The sequence below is a fragment of the Ochlerotatus camptorhynchus genome, unplaced genomic scaffold (genome assembly GCF_037179485.1).
Source record: "Ochlerotatus camptorhynchus isolate MF236.1 unplaced genomic scaffold, CSIRO-AGI_Acam_v1.1 ptg000416l, whole genome shotgun sequence".
NCBI classification, from domain to species: Eukaryota; Metazoa; Arthropoda; class Insecta; order Diptera; family Culicidae; genus Ochlerotatus; species Ochlerotatus camptorhynchus.
Window position 1 is genome coordinate 238,657 of NW_027040902.1, and position 6,016 is coordinate 244,672.

Sequence of the window (6,016 nt, forward strand, 5' to 3'; positions counted from 1 at the left end):
AGCAGGCGCAAGTCTCACCCAGACCCCGGCGATCGCTGCTGGGTGTGGGATTCGAGCAGTTTCCATTAGTCTGCGATTTCTCCTTCTTGCGATCGAGTTGTGCCACGACACGGCACATGTTCAGGTATCAGGCAGTAGGTGCGCTCCCCGAGGAAGTTGTGTGAGCGACGACGGAGCTTGAAAGTTTCAGCTCTCACAGGTGTTGTTTCTATGCTGCAAAGGGGTAGCACTACAGTCTCATGTAGGGAAGAACAGTCCACAATGCATATAATGCATATAATTCAGGGAATTTATGTGATGAAATGCTAGTTTAGGTACTAAACTAGCTATGCTGCTCGTTAAATTCAAGAATTGATTATGCGAAAGCTATGAAAATCTGCGCGGATCTATTTTACCCCAAGGGTGCATTTTGACCTGCCCTTCCCTGCATCGGTATATCCAGCCGAGAGCATAACTGACTGATGCACACGCTTCCTCTCTCGTATACGCCTCATGCGAGTGGTCCCATATGTTGAGAGCTTTTGAGAGTACATTCTACGGAGAAAAGCTCAGCTAGCAAGCTTTTCCACCAGTGCTACAAGATCTACTGTTAAAGTACGTATGTGCAGCAATTTCATTTGCATTAGCAAAGCGGTATAGGTGACCGTACATTTTCGTGCCTAGTGCATGAAACAGAACGACACACTCCGGTCGAATGCCGGGCAAAATCCAAAAAAAAAAACAATGTTTATTTTTAAGGCAAATCTGGGCAAGTTGAAATGCGGGGTAAGTTGAAACGGAAGGCGTAACTATTAGCGAAAGGGAATAATCATTGTGATTAATTTCACCAGTGTAATATAAAATTAAACGCATCCTACGACTTTCTAATCAGGTAGTTGCAAACAGCTTTGTTAATTTTTGTTATGGAATATACAACAATCATTTTTTTCCGCAGCGCTTCAATCTTCTCAAAAAAGTTAAAATTTCTGATTTATTATTGTTATATATCAACCCCGATTCAGGATACGTTTTATCCGAAAACCACAAATCAGCAATGATTCGATTTAAAAGTAATTCTACAGCATGACAGATGCCACAGAGCATTCCCAAGTGACAATTTTGGTTTTATAAGGGTTCTGAAAACCGTGATTTAGACTTGTAGCATGCTTTAAAACCTCAATAAACTTGGGTTATACTTATCACACACTTAGAAATGATTACCGACTTTGATAATTTTTACCGAACTTTTCACAGCTGAACTGTTCGGTAAAAATCAGTCATTTTAATTCCTTAGTTTAAATATTCCAAAACAAGGAAAACATCACTAAAATGGCAAGACAAGGCTGACAGTGTTTTGAAATTAAAATTTAGTGGAACAGCTTTCGAAATAAGGGTCAAAAAGGAGTTGAGGCCATTTCAATTGTTGGTCTTGAATTTCTACATGTGCAAATGCTGTCAAGCGGTTATTCTGGCCCTATTATCACATATACTACAAGTCGCTAAGACTTAGAAGTCAGAGAACTATTGTTGCTTGCAATCTTTCCTTAATAACGAGTTAATTTCGTGATCTGTCATTTCAAGTTGGGTGATTTTTTTTCTGTGTGTTTATGATGAAATCAAAATAGAGGACAGAATGGCGACTACAGAAAATCTTCTTCGGTGCAAGGAGAAAAACACCAGGATACTGATCTACACTTGTACACTTGTGTTCTAGACACGACCGTGTATATATAAATTGATGTATGTCATGCATTTTTGACTATCATACCATAGAGGGAACCAGAAGGTCCAGAAGTAACGTGCTCAACTTTTTGGCTCAGCTCTGGTACTATCTTCGGTCCCAAGCTAATCGATGCACCCCTCGAAACATAGGAAATTCCACGAACCTCTCAGTTTATCTGTCAAACTTTCATAGCGAATTAAAACAAACATAGTGTAGTGCTAGAATTTTGACTAAAATGGGGTCCGTTAATCGATTTGTTTAGGATCAATAGGCTAGTCAAGTTGTGAGCCAATTTAAAATTATAAGTTTCCACCGGTTGATTATACTTTATCTTAAAATTTTCAAGTATTTCAATGTTTCGGTTATGGTTCAATGTTGGTTCAAGTATTTTTCCTGGAATGTAATAAATTTTGAAAATTCAAATGTAAGGTCTAAACAAGCCGTTTCATATTTTGGAGTAGCACCCCAGTATATTCCATAAAGACGCCATGCAAGTTGTGGGATAAAACCGAGGGGGCGACTCTATCTACACACTAAGATTATTTTACAGATTTCTGTAAAATTTTACCGAAATCTCAACAGCTGAACGCTCGGTAAACAATTTTACAGTTTTCCTGTAATTATTTACAGATATCTGTAAAAAAAATCACAGATATTTGTGAAAAATTACAGGAAATTTGCGTAACTGTTTACCGAACGTTCAGCTGTTGAGATTTCGGTAAAATTTTACAGATTTCTGTAAAAATTTCTAAGTTTTTTTTTTTTTTTTTTCTTTATTATAGAGATTTTTAGCCTGAGGCTAGTTCATCTCTTAATTTCTAAGTGTGTAAGATGCAGGAATTTTTTTGCTTTGCTGTTGTCAGATGCACTCGCGTTTAATAGATAGAAACACGATTGATTATGATTTTGAAGACTTCCTGCAAAAAGGTGGAGAGCGATGCAGTAGATGGGTTTAGATGCAAGAGATGAAAAAAGATTTTTCGTAGATTGATTCGCTAGTGTGAGATTTTTCCGACCATTTAAAATCAAGATTTAGATGTGTCGCACCCCTCGGATATAACAATAACGAAAAAATACATTATTTTTTCAACAGCTCCATTATTAGTTTGAACTTAGGTCTCTGAAGCAGAGAAGAGAGTGAAGACTGCCTTTTATGATAACGCAACAGGCAGTTGTTTTCCTTATCAGAAGACGGTACTTTCAATATTGAACATAATGTTGATTCATATTATAGAGGGTCTACTATAAGGACTATAAAAGAGGAGCGGACTGGCTGATTTTGAGCCAAACGAACTGTCAAAGCAGTGCATATCTTGATTGTATTACCAGTGTTGCTAGAAATCAAATAGGCATAGGTTGCCAAGGCAGTTTGTTTTTAATCCGCTCCTCTCTTATACACTCAAAAATATTATAAAACGAATATAGATTAAAATGTATACATTTTATGGATTTTCAAAATTTATACATTGGTTCGATTAAAATTTTCGTCAAAATTATACTAAGTCCGAATAACAGAGTGGAATTCGATCAGTGTTTACTAAATGATAGGAAAAAGATCATCTGGTTGATCTTCAGAGCTTCGTGCTGGTGAAGAGCTTCGTCTCGGCGGATTTACACAGTGCATGTGATCAGCTGTGCAGCTAGACTGCGTGAGCACGAGCTCATCCTAATGATCATCGAAAAGGTATGTATTTTTTAAATAATATTCATTAAAATAAAATAATTAAAAAACCTTCCTGAGACAATTTTAATTTTGTTTTGAAAACAATAATATTTGATTTGAAAACAATAATATTTACCATAAATAAAATAAAAAAGCGAAAAATACATTCTCTCGAATAAACCGTATCTATGCATTGTAAGTATATTTCGATTTTATACTATGGCACGCATAAACCATTTTTATACTAAGTTTGCATTCTCTCCCTTTATACCGACCTTTGCGTCGGTACGGAGAGTTGCGATTTAGCGTAGCTTTTATACTATTTAGATTTCAATATTTTTTGTGTGTACTAGACCCTCTATAGTTCAGCGAAGTAGGGGAGGAAGGGATATAACCAACAATCAATTTGAAACTAACGATTTTAAATTGGCTCACTACTTGACTAGCCTATTGACACAAACGAAGTGACAGGCGGAGCGGCTCGAAAACTTTGGTGACTAACCTGCTATTTCAATTTTTCAGTGTATCACATGGCAACACCACTACTACTGGATTGTACCACATGGCAACACTACTACTAGATTGAACTAGCATTTTCACCAAATGTACTAGAATGTTTTGGTTCTATCTCTTTCACTCTACTCAAAACTGAAATGCATAAAAAAATGACAAAATGATACGCACTCTTTGCACACTGTCAAAGAATCATTGTACACAAAATCAACTTTGTTCAAATCAAAACAAAAAAACTAACCCATCTGGTGGATGATGGCACAAGCTTCCAATAAAATTCTATTACAGTGAACCACATTATTTTAATGGATTTCTTCGCCAGTTAGTCGTCTGTCACTTCGTTTGTGCTATTGATCCCAAGCAAATCGATTAACGTATCCCATTCTAGTATAAATTCCAGTACTACACTATGTTTGTTTTGATTCGCTATGAAAGTTTGACAGATAAAATGAGGGGTTCTTGGTTTTTCCAATGTTTCGAGGGGTGCATCGATTAGCTTGGGACCGAAGATAGTACCAGAGCTGAGCCAAAATGTTGAGCTCGTTTCTTCGGGACCTTCTGGTCTTAGAGTTAGCTCTATGATATAACTTTGTCTGTGATATAACCATAGGGATCAAGTAGTGAGCCAATTTAAAATCGTTAGTTTCCACTGGTTGATAAAACGATCATACGGAGTTTAAACCGACAACAAACTTTAACATAAAATTATCATGCATCATCATTATGTAGTTTACAGCGTGTTCGTAGAATGATGGAAAATAGAATACTGTGACTTTTCTCAAATCAAACGTTTGGTTTCCAATAAGTAGGTTTTCGTGCTGAGTCTCTTCAAGATCAAGTTGAATACACCGTCAAACCTGGGAGCCTTCATGTTCTTGGTGCATTTCAGCGCTGAGGAAATCTGTTGTACTGTAATGATATCCACCGGAGGCATCTAGGTTTACCGCAACCTGATCATCGAGCGGACTTTGGATAGTCGAGCCAAGCAAATGCGATGAAGCGACATGCTCGCCGATCGCATTTGCTTTCTCCTGTGGGGTGATTAAAAACCGATCGTCATCATTTTCAACTCTGAGAGGTGGAACGGGTTTGGGATGAGTTTTCATGACCTTGGCTACCTTCCAGAATGGTCTGCCCAAGTAATAATTATGGTTTTATCAGGGTTCTGTGGACCATGATTTAGACTCGTAGAATGTTTTACAACCTCGATAAAACTTGCAATGTTACATACATTCACGATATCATAGATGGTACGACCATACCACATAGAATTGTAATGATATCCAGAATTGGTGGTTACACTGAACCAATATGACATATTCCTGTTATGTGGAAGTCTAATAAATTTGTTCTATAAGATAATCCAATGAAAACGATATGATTGAAAATGTGTCAGGTAAATTCTATATGAAAATCTGATACATTTACAATGCTGATAATTTGGTAACTTTTATATGATCGGCATATGATAAATGAAAATCGGTCAAATTATAATAATTAACTGAAATGGATTTGAAACTCATAAGCATAAGCTTAACTTTTCACCACAATATAATAACTATATGTGTCATAAATCAATCGAAGTAAAGTTTATGTGAACATCCCATGAAATTTACTTCTTCTTTTGACACATATATTTAATCGATTTCTAAAAATAAATCGAAAAATAAACATCAGGCAGTGGGGGCTTTCACATTATATGAGTTCATGGAACTGGTTCATGAAGTTCGAGTACTAGTGCTGGAATTTGAATTAACCGTGCACACTAAGATTTTGTTTCCGTGTTCGGTAAATTTTACCTGAACATTCGGTAAAACTTTGACCTTCATTTTAAAGGCAATTGAATTTGCAAATAGTTTCAAAAAAGTTCAAACTTGTTTATATGATCAAGTCTTGTCATTTTAGTGGAGATTTAGTTTCAAAGTAGCTTTTACCCAGGGGGGACAACACTTCAGGATTATCCCATTTTTACCCAAATTACTCCTAAATTTTCAACGTGCACAAAATTTCAATCCATCCTATCTATTCCCAACTTATCCCTTCTGCATGCACACAAATCATCAAGCAAGCCGTGCAGTTTTCAGGTCGATCGTGAAGCACTGTCAGTTTTTTAACGATCTCCATAATAAACATGGTGT